The sequence below is a fragment of the Enhydra lutris genome, unplaced genomic scaffold (genome assembly GCF_002288905.1).
Source record: "Enhydra lutris kenyoni isolate GAN:26980312 unplaced genomic scaffold, ASM228890v2 scaffoldscaffold19, whole genome shotgun sequence".
NCBI classification, from domain to species: domain Eukaryota; kingdom Metazoa; phylum Chordata; class Mammalia; order Carnivora; family Mustelidae; genus Enhydra; species Enhydra lutris.
The window spans coordinates 1,304,785-1,316,020 of NW_019154103.1; the positions used below are offsets into that span (position 1 = coordinate 1,304,785).

Genomic DNA, 11,236 nt, shown 5'->3' on the forward strand with positions numbered 1-11,236 from the left:
AATAATCCAGTAGGCATGCCACTATTGTAATGAATGACTTCAAAGTCTTCATTCTAGCCTTGGATTAAAAGCAAAGTTCTGGGAGAAAGCCTCTGAATGGCATAGCTTAGCTCCGTGTTGTGGTTGTACTAAGGATTAGGCAAAGAACATTCAACTCTCCAAGAGGAAGGGAACTGTGTATTCCCTCCCACCAATAGTACAACAGTGGGCAAAGAGGTAAGGGGTGCAGATGGTCAAAAGAGGTTTGGGGTGCAGATGCTGGTCATCTGAAAAAATGGTGTATGTTATGAGCCAGCTTTTCCTCCTACTTGAAATCTTGCCTCTCCCCCTCCCCACCCACCACTACCACCCTCATCCTGCCTCAGGCATTCTTGCTTCTTTTTGTAAGCTTAACTCTGATATTACCTCCTCTAGGAAATCTTTGACCCCACAGCCTATGTTAGGGGCCCCTCATCTGCATATCTTTATTATAGCTCTTCTCATACTAAACTGAATTTCTTCATCCTCTTCTACAATTGTGAATTAAGTGGCCCCTCATGACCTGACAAGTCATCCTAACCACCAAGTGTAACACTGGAAAAAAACGTAGATGAGTTTCGAACAACTCACTTATGTATAGTGACCTGCCAAAAATTATTTTCTGGACTGCTTTACGCAACCATTTTTAATGGAAGAAACTGAAGTTTCTCTGGGAACCCCTAAAAAAATTCTTGCATAATTCATGCATCCCTATGCTGCTGCAGTGATTTGCATACTACACAGCTAAGGGGATTCTCAAACCAAACCCAGTCTCGCCTTTGTTCCTCACTGATGTAATTCAGCAATGTATCATGACTTTTCTTTCTAAGCTAAAACACATAAGTTCACTGAAAGCCTGGTTGGGATTCTTAATCTGTGGGAATTTTCTGCTTGTTTCAATATCTGCAGAGGATCTTAGTTTAATGTGTGGAAAGAGAAAAACATATTAATATGTTTCTATAACCATCTTGTGTGCTTTGGAGAATGATTCATTCATTTTTAAACCATGTTCCTGATGAAATTAGTCTGGCCGTCCTCCAGATCCGTTTCGTTAGAGGATATTGCAAATTTATTACAAAAGTGCTTGCTAAGTGAATCACTGATGGGCTTAACAAAGTCTTTTAAGAGAAAATCCAACTATATCAAGTGGGCTTTGTCAGGCACTGAGCCATATTAGGAGAGTAACGCATGTCCTATGGGAAACAAAGGACAACAGCAACGCAGCGGTAGCAATAACGGTTGATTTCTCCAAGATGGTATTGTGAGAACTGTTGCTATTCTCATCCGCAGGACCAGCATCTGGGGATCAAGACAGCATTGCAAGCTCATGCTTTGAAGGTACTCTCTCTGCTCTCTAAACACTTTGCAATTATAGATAACCTATTTTAAAGATCAAATTTAAAAGATAATTGGAGGAGGGGGAATAAAGCATGCACATATACATACATAAAGAAGAAATAAATATTTGTGCCCTAGAAATTGAACAGAAATGTAACCCAGGAAGTTCTAAAGCTGTGAGCTTGGTAGACTCTGAAGGTAAAGCCGAGATATGTGAGCTCAGTCCTCCACAGTACCAGGGTAAATGTGCCTTGGGTGGCTGAACCCTGGTTCCAAGCTTCTTCGGTGAACTTGAATGGGGTGGGGAATTCCTGCCAGAAAAAAAGCTGCAAATGAGGTGAGGGCTTAAATGAACATGAATCTAGAAAAGCAGGAATGAGCAAGCAAGACCCTGTGGCCAGGACACCTTCTTTATCCATTCATCCATTGACACTTAGGTTGTTTCCTTAGCTTGGCTGCCATGAATAATCCTGCAATAAACATGAGGGTACGGTGGTACCTGGGAGGCTCAGTCAGTTAAGCGTCTGCCCTCGGCTCAAGTCATGATCTTAGGGTCCCGAGATCAAGCTCCACATAGGGCTCCCTGCTTAGCAGGGAATCTGCTTGAGTTTCTCTCTCCCTCTGCCTCTCTCTCTCTCTCTCTCTCTTTCTCCCCCCACCAAAAAATTAATAAATCTTAAAAAAAAAAAAAAAAAAGGAAGTACACATGTCTATCTCTTCCATAAAGTATTTTCATTTCCTTGGGATATATACCCAGAAGAGAGATTGTCAGATTCTATGGCAGTTCTATTTTTAATTTTTGAGGCACCTTCATATTGTTCTCCATGATGGCTGACCTATTTTACAATCCCATCAACAGGCACAAGGGTTCCCTTTTCTCTACATTATTGCCAACACTTATCTCTTGTCTTCTTGATGATAGCCATTCCTACAGGTGTGATGTGACCTCTTATTGTGGTTTTGTTTACATCTCCCTGAGAGTAATGATGTTGAGCATCTTTGCATGGATCTGTCGGCTATTTGAACATCTTCATTGGAAAAAATGTCTATTTAGTTCCTCTGCCATTTTTTAATCAGGTTGTTTGGGCCTTTTGTTATTGTTTTTTGAGTTACATGAATTTTTTGTCAGTTTTGGATATTAACCCCTTATCCAAGACACGGTTAGCAAACATTTTCTCCCATTCTGTAGGTTGCCTTTTCATTTTGTTGACTGGTTCTTTTGCTTTATAGAAGTTGTTAAGTTTGTTATAGTCCTGCTTATCGACTCTATCTTGTAAGTAAGCATGTTAAAACACTAAAATGTATTAACTTGATTTGGGGCCACATAGAATGGTTCTCAAAGGCATAAGACTCTTTCAGGGAAGCTCATTAAAATCCGGATGGTGGATACAATTCTCAGAGATTCCGATTCTGAAAGTTGGGAGAATCCAGTTATCTGCATTTTTAACAGATAATTCTTATACAGGTGATGGGAAAACTAATTTCTGAAATGTTAGCTTAGTAAAGTTAAACTAGTCAGGTGGTCCTGAAGGAGTCAACACCAAATAGAAAAATTGACTCCTGCACTCTGGGAGAGACCTGGGTTGGAACTATGACAATTATAACTAGTGAGTTAAATACCAGTCTAGAAATTAAAAGACCTGGTCCTATCCCAGTTCTGCTAGTCACTGGCTTTAAGACCTTGGCAGTTGTTGGGGGTGGGGGGCAGGGGGGGATGTTATTCTTCCTCTCTGGGACTCCCTTTCCTCATCTATAAAATAAGATTGGATTAATCCTTGCCAGCTCTAATGATCTTAGGCCCTGTGAGTTAAAAAAAAAAATTTTTTTTTAGACTGAAGCATTTTATTAAAATAAAAAACTTTGTATAAAAGCTTTACAGATCAAAACTCTATTTACAGTATTTACATCTTATTGATTCAAAACCCAGTTAGGGTTTCTAACTGAATGGGCACATTCAGTGTTTCTTTTTTTTTCTTTTTTTTTAAGATTTTTTTATTTATTTATTTGACAGAGAGAGATCACAAGCAGGCAGAGAGGCAGGCAGAGAGAGAGGGGGAAGCAGGCTCCCTGCTGAGCAGAGAGCCCGACTCTCTGGGACTTGGCTCTCACAAGACACCTGAACTTAGGTGGTGCAGGCCCCAGAGGTCTTCCTACAGGAGATCTTGCCGCTGTGGAGCGGAAGTACAGCTCTCTGGGGTCCCTGACCTGCTTCAGAACCACCTTGCTGAGTGTTCCCTACAAAGGACCTCTCTTCTAGTTCTTCTGTACTTATTTTCTCACCATCCAAAGTTGAGCCCCCAGCATGATGGAACCTGGCATTCCCTTAGCACAAGCTGGGGGCCAAAAAGGAACCCAAGACCAATGACAGGGTGAGGTTACCCAGTGTCCAGGGGGCCCGTGGATCAAGGGCTATCATGCAGGTGAGAGATGACGCTTCTCAGGCTTCAGTTAGTTATTGTAATACCAAAAAGAAAAGCCTGGAGAAGCTACTGAACAAGAACAGTTTGTTCCGTCTTGAGCCAAAGTATCCCCTCAGGGTCAGCAAAGTGACAAAGTTGGTTTCTTTTGTTTTCAAGACTTGATAGCACTTAATGTACAACTTCCCAAGGACTGGGTAAATGGAGTCAGTTCTCAGGGTAAACTGTTCTCAGGGTAAAGCTTTTCATCTCAGGATAAAAGAATCCCAAAGGCAAAATCCCAGAGGCAGGCCCTGAACCAAAGGCTTCCCCTACCAGCTTCTTGTGGATTCCTCAGCTCCTGGCCCATTACTACCTAGAGGATTATAAAAGGATTTGTCCAAAGACTTCCACCTCAGTCTACCACTCCCCCATCTAGGACTCCACTTCTCCTCCATCTCATTATGAGTCCTATAAATGCCCCCCATGTTTGGTGCAGTGGGAGAGCATCTCAGGGTCAAGGTCAAGAGTTCAGCTAAAAGACATTGTCCTCCAATTCAGATAACTGGACTCAGGCTTCCAGCATTAACTAGTTCTCTCCCACAGTCTACTTCTAGATTTTTACACTCCTGCATCTCTCGCTTAGCCTCTTGAGCCCAGGCTAGACAATGTGCTCTGTGCCTTGCCACAGAAATTCTTCCCGGGAGATTTTTGGAGAAAAGAATAACTTCTGAGCTTCCCTGAATTGAGTCTTCCTCCCAACACATGTATGCATCCCTCTTTCGACCCACTGTCTCTCTATAGTTTCTCCTTTCCAAGGGTCAGACTTTCTCACAGCCTCTTCCCCCCCAGGAATAAACCTTCAACATCCCAACCAGGAGCACCCCAAGCCAACCCAGAGTCACAATCTACTGTACCCAACAGATATATCCGATCTGCCCAGCCCATCCACACAAAGACACACACGTGTAAATTAGACTTATTTTCCTGGTATGTTTTCATTCCCAAAATACCTATTGATAAATATTTATGGAGAAGCAAATCTCTGGATTTCCCTCTGACCAGACAGCATGCAAAAAAGCATTAGGCCTAAGCCCTGATGATGGGCCCCTCAGTCCCTCAACAGGGCATTCCATCAACATTGGGATTCTAGTCATTTATTCCTCTGGTTGCCATAGAAATCAAGCTACTCCTTACCTGCCAAAGCCAGTTCCTCTACTTTTCAAACACAACTGATGTTGTCTTTCTCATCTTGAGGCCTATAGGCTGCACACTTCTTTCAATATTCTTAGGCATTCCCCTATAGGATCTGGCTACACTAACTGTACAGACACAGAAAATGAAGGCTTTACACCCTAGGCTCAGAGCCTACACTTACACCAAAACAATGCCATGCAAACCTCAGTATTTACCTGAATTATGGGTGTGGGGGCTAAAGGCAGATTTGTGCATCCCATCTACTTTGGGTCCTGGGAATCTTCTTTGGTAACAGACTTATGTCGTTGGGAGGTTTTTTAAGATTTTATTTCTTTAAGGAATCTCTACACCCAACATGGGGCTTGAACTTACAACCCCATGATCAAGAGTTAGATGCTCAGGGCACCTGGGTGGCTCAGTGGGTTAAGCCTCTGCCTTTGGCTCAGGTCATGACCTCGGGGTCCTGGGATCAAACCCTGTGTTAGGCTCTCTGCTCAGCAGGGAGCCTGCTTCCCCCTCTCTCTCTGCCTGCCTCTCTGCCTACTTGTGATCTCTCTTTGTCAAATAAATAAAATCTTAAAAAAAAAAAAAAAAGAGTTAGATGCTTTACCACCTGAGCCAGACAGGTGCCCCAGCCTATGATTTTAGAAAGGGCTGTTTGAAAACACTGCTGCATGTCTTAGGTGTTTTAATATATTATAAATCCTCTGAGGCAAGGGGCCACTGCTTGCTCTTCTTTGCATCTCCTATAGGCTTTACTACAGTTTCTATCCTACAATAGGCACATAATAGATGGGATGATGCTAAAAGACGTCATTACATTGACATTTACTTACTTAACATCACATTGAGCATGTTGCATTGGCCCTGGAACATTATTATGCCTGTTCTAAGAGTGACAAACATGGAGCTGTTAAAAACAAAACCGAACAAACAAAAAACTGGTGCATACGGAGGGGTTGTGTGCTGTAATGAGAAATTCATCTTACCCCCATTGCCACTTTCTCTTCTCCTAAGTAAAACCATGTGTAGAGCTTTCTCATTAGCTTCTCTGCTGGAGGTAGTGAAATGTTAACTTCCAGCTAGCCATTAGCTGAGAGATAGCAGATTACTTATCCACTTTCCCTCTGTTTAACCTCTGTCGGCAAAGATGCACTCCTCGCATTCCTTTAGAATGACCTGGCTCTTCAAAGCCCAGCTCCCTAGCCCTAAGTCCAGCTCTACAGCTGAGAATGTTACAAATGTAAGTACAACCCCAATGCCCTAAAACAGTGAAAAAGCCCATGTGAATCCTCACTCCAGCTTTTCCTGGCTACTCTCGCCTATAGAATGTGAGGAGAGGGCACATGGTCTACCTAAGAACACTGTTGTCCTTCCTGGGTCCCAGATGACAAGAGGGAAGTTATTTCTCGGTCTTCTTTTGGTTATTGGGCTTTCAAGGGATTTCCTGCCCTTTGGAAAGTGATGAGAACCTCTGAGGCTTCCGTGGAGCACATTCATGTTCTCAGTGGTCTGGGGACGAGAATGGACTCAATAGAGGTGTGGAAAGGTGGGGCAGACAAACGAGAGGAGAGGAAGAGGAAGAGAAAGGCTAACGCACAATGTTTACCATGCACTTTCTATGGGCCACACACTTTACAGCCACTAACTCATGGAATCCTCATGACGGCCTGAAGCAGACACTCTCAGTGCCTCCATCTGACAGATACGGACCAGAGAAGTAAAAACAGTGAGGCCAAGTCACAGAGCCAGATAGGTGTGATTACAAATTTGGTGCACTGGTCAACACATCGAAGGGCACCGATAATCATTTAATTGAAATCCATTTTCGTAGAGTTTCATCACTCCTATGCCTTCAGTAAAAGGAAACTTCTAGAATTATTTTTTATTCCAGAAGGGTAGAGCATCCATGTCAATTTTCATGACAATTGCAACCTGTTCAGAGACTCTTAATTATGAAACTCCCCCAAACTAGCCCCCAGATGAGATAGTATTTCTCGATTAAAATCATCCATAAGGCACCCCTAAGAACATGACCTGCTTCCCACCATGCATATACCCAACAAGGAAGAACCTCACTCTTTAGTCATTATTTTAATTGAGACAGGGTCTCTCTTTTGAGTCCCTGAATTCCTCCCCAGTATTTTCTGACTTATTTCTTGAATGTTTATGGCGGATGCTTAAAGCAAAAGAGGATAATATAGAAAGTCTATGGAAAGAAATGTGTTTCTTTCTTGCTATTTCTAAAAATTCTACCATTTACAAAGTAGGCGATGGGTGTTTAATCTCTTTTAAAGGGTTGGCAAGTTTAAGCCTAAAAAACGACAGACCACAGAGAGGAACCCACACCTCGACATGCTAGACCTCACATTGCAGTAGGAAGTGAAATAGTGTGTTAGTAATTATGCCAATAAATACGCTAGTGTTTTTAAATGCTGTTTGGAGTGAAGCCCCCTCAGACTCTGGCTCCCTCTCCTCACTGTCCCCATCAGTGCCTATGCATAGCAACCCCTTTGCTCCGCAATCAGAGGGAAGCTAGCACAATAAGAGCCTTGTTTCTGATAAGAGTATCTGTCGCTGACATAGAAGAGGCAATGTGCTTTTTATTGAGTCGACCCCCTTAATGAGCAATACACAAGAGATCATCAATTATAAGCCCTCCTCTGTCCATATGTACATTTGCATTTCCAAAAGCTCTCCTCCGCCCTTTTGATAAAGGTTTGTGCTGGGTTCTGCCAGGCTGGTTAGGAAAGTCTCACCCAAAGACACTGCCAACATCAACAGTAGGGACGTAAGACATACATTCAGATAGGTCCGTCTCCTGAGCCCCGGCTGCCCACGGAAGGATATTCACAGGTAAACATCCTAGTGTCATCCTGGATTCCCACCCCTGGAGAGACGAATGTCCTTTGGGAGAAGTGAATTTCCTCCCTTTACTGCATTTGTGTCACAGGATGAACACGGCTGAATGGAATTTTTTTAAGATTTTTATTTATTTGACACACAGAGAGAGAGAGCACAAGTAGAGGGGGAAGCAGGCTTCCTGCTGAGCAGGGAACCCAATGCAGACCTCTATCCCAGGACCCCGGGATCATGACCTGAGCAAAAGGCAAACGCTTAACCGACTGAGCCACTCAGGCGCCTGCTGAACAGAATTCTGCTGAATTCTGGGACCATGTACAAATGAAAATAAAAGGAACTGTCCTGCTTGGAGTAGCTCTGTTCTCCCTGGGAAATACGGATTCACCTTTCGAACTAAAACAGCTACTGAAGCCGCTGCTTCAGATGTGCTTTGCTGGCTCAACACACTGGGTCAATCTTCATGTTAACATTTGACATGACACGGTTTGAGGAGATTATTTGTTTGAGAGGAACCATGTGGGCAGGCCTGTTATCCAGCGTGCAAGGGATATACAGGATCGTCTAAAAAAATCTAGAGGATGTGCTGAACAGGAATCCTCACCACACAGATGATTTGGAAAAGGGTGTAGGGGCTGAAGCAAGTGGGAAGGGATCCCACCTGGTGATCACCTTCCTGGCCTAAACAGTGAATAAGTACATCACATGTCATCAGGGAAACACGAATTTAAGTGACCCGTGAGATAGCACTGCCACATCTATTAGAGTGGTCAAAATCCAGAACACCGACACCGCCAAATGCTGGCGAGATATGGAACCACAAGAATTCGCCTTCATTGCTCATGGAGATGAAAATGGTGTAGCCACTTGAGAAGAGAGTTTGTCAGTTTCTTAGAAAACTAAACAGACCCTTACCATATGATCCAGCAAGCGCGTTCCTTGGTATTTACGCAAAGGAGCTAAAAACTTATGTCCACATAAAAACTTGCATATGGATGTTTATAACAGCTTTTATTCATAATTGCCACAACTTGGAAGCAACCAAGATGTCCTTCAGTAGCTGGATGGGTACATAAACAGTGGTACATCCAGACACTGGAATATTATTCAGCACTAAAAAGAAATGAGCTATCAATCCATGAAAATGCATGGAGTAACCTTAAATATGTATCACTAAGTGAAAAAAGTCAATCTGTAAAGGCTGCATACTATTCGATTCCAACTAAGTGACATTGTGTAAAAGGCCAAACTATGGAGACAGTGAAAAGATCAGTGGTTGGTTACCAGAGGCTGGGGCAGGAGCAGGGGAGGGATGAACAGATGGAACACAGAGGATTTTTAGGGTAGTGAACTAATGGATACATATCATTGAACATTTGTCCAAACCCACAGAAGGTACGATACCAAGAGTGAACCCTAACATAAACTGTGGACTTTGGGTGATATGTTGCTGTAGGTTCATCAGCTGTAACAAATGTAGCCTCTAGTAGGAGATATTGATAATGGGAGTGTTGCTATGCATGTGTGGGGGCAGTAGGGGTACCTGGCACATCTCTGCACCTTCCTCTCAATTTTGCTATGAAACCAAAACTGCTCTAAAAAATTAAGTCTTGATTAAAATAATATTTTTCTGGGGTGCCTGGGTGGCTCAGTTGGTTAAGCTTCTGCCTCCAAATCAAAGAAAGCCCACAAGAAAACAGAGTCAAAACGTACTGAAATTGATTTAGAAGAATAGACCTTTCATCTAAAGGAAAAGTAATGCTTTACAGAGTGATACATAATTGGACCTCCTGCAATAGCATGAGTTAAGATGTCTCTTTTTTTTTAAATATTTATTTATTTATTTATTAGAGAGAGAGAGAGAGAGATCATGAGCAGGGGAGAATGCAGAAGGACAGGGAGGTACTTGCCCTAAGCAATTTACCCAAACCTAAGCAAATTACCAAATCCAAATTTGTACACAGTCCCAGAATTCAGCAAAATTCTGTTCAGCGGGCACCTGGGTGGCTCAGTCAGTCAAGCATCCGCCTTTGATTCAGGTCATGATTCCAGAGTCCTAGGATCAAGCCCTGCATTGGGTTCCCTGCTCACCTGAAAGTCTGCTTCTCCCTCTGCCCCTCACCTGCTCATGCCCTTTCTCTCTCTCTCGCTTTTGCTCTCTCTCTTTCTCTCAAATAAGTAAATAAAATCTTTTTTAAAAAAAAGATTCTTGGGCGCCTAGGTGGCTTAGTGGGTTAAAGCCTCTGCCTTCAGCTCAGGTCATGATCTCAGGGTCCTGGGATGGAACCCCTCATTGGGCTCTCTGCTCAGCAGGGAGCCTGCTCCCGCCCCCCACCTGCCTCGCTGCCTACTTGTGATCTCTCTGTCAAATAGATAAATAAAATCTTTTTTTAAAAAAAAGATTCTCATAGAAGTCTGGCATGTCCCCGAAATTAAGAGTCACTGCCACAGAAAATAGCAAACTCTTACTTTGAGTCTTGTTTTCAAATCTAAATGCATGTAAAACTCTCTTCTTCCTCTTTTGGTTCAGCCAACATGTGGTATATTTTTTGAAAGAATTTCACTAAGAATCTAAGGAGAAATTCAAAAGAAATTCAAATTCAAAACACATACAAGAACAAAAAAAATTTTTTTTAAAGAACAAAAACGTTTTAAAAGGTAAGCATCCAAGTACAGTGTACAGTTAGCTATTCTGAGACAACAGGACAGCCACGCATTGGCTGGGTCTGAACGCAGGTGTGTGGACCCGCATTCCTTCCCTCATGGCTCGGCTCTCTTGTCTCTTGGGAATTAACTGCCTTCTTTCATTTAAGAGTAGAATCCTTGGGGTGCCTGGGTGACTCACCGGATGAAGCATCTAACTCTGGATTTCAGCTCAGGTAACGATCTCAGGGTCGTGGGATTGAGCCATGTATGGGGTTCCCTTCTCAACATAGAGTCTGCTAAAGATTCTCTCTCCCTCCCCCTCTGCCCCTCCCCCCAATGTGCACTCTCTCTTGAATAAATAAATAGATCCTTAAAAATTAAAAAATAAAATTAAAGTGGAATTATTTTAGTCAATTTGCCATCTGCTTGGATTTGTTCATAAAGATACAGACCATGGCTTCTTTCTTAAAACAACTCTTAAAGGATAGTTTACTAATAACCAAAATGGCTGGAAATGACTCTCTCAATGACTAGGTAACTAAGAAGATACAGAGGAGATCAGAGAGAAAGAGAATTTAGGAAGAACCAGAAAAGGAAAAAAAAAAAAAAATGTTAGTGCCCTATACTAGCAACAAAAGGATTTGCTTTCATAAGCAAGTGCCCCACTCAGTTATTAAGCCCTTAATGTCAATGAGTTTTAGGGGCTTTTCTGAATAATAGATTCCTTTTCTGAGGGAGGGATCAGACCTAGGTAAGGCATACAACAGTGTTAGAACTAGTAG

The 11,236-nt window shown here is 42.6% G+C and overlaps 1 long non-coding RNA gene across 1 annotated transcript in view; it reads left to right on the forward strand.

The window, feature by feature from the left end:
- LOC111148311 overlaps positions 1 to 1,355 on the forward strand; it is a 371,316-nt gene extending 369,961 nt beyond the window's left edge. Inside the window, exon 4 of the long non-coding RNA XR_002640686.1 lies at positions 1,309 to 1,355. This is a non-coding gene — a long non-coding RNA (uncharacterized LOC111148311). The remainder of the gene's footprint in view (positions 1 to 1,308) is intronic.
- The last annotated feature ends 9,881 nt before the right edge of the window (positions 1,356 to 11,236 follow it).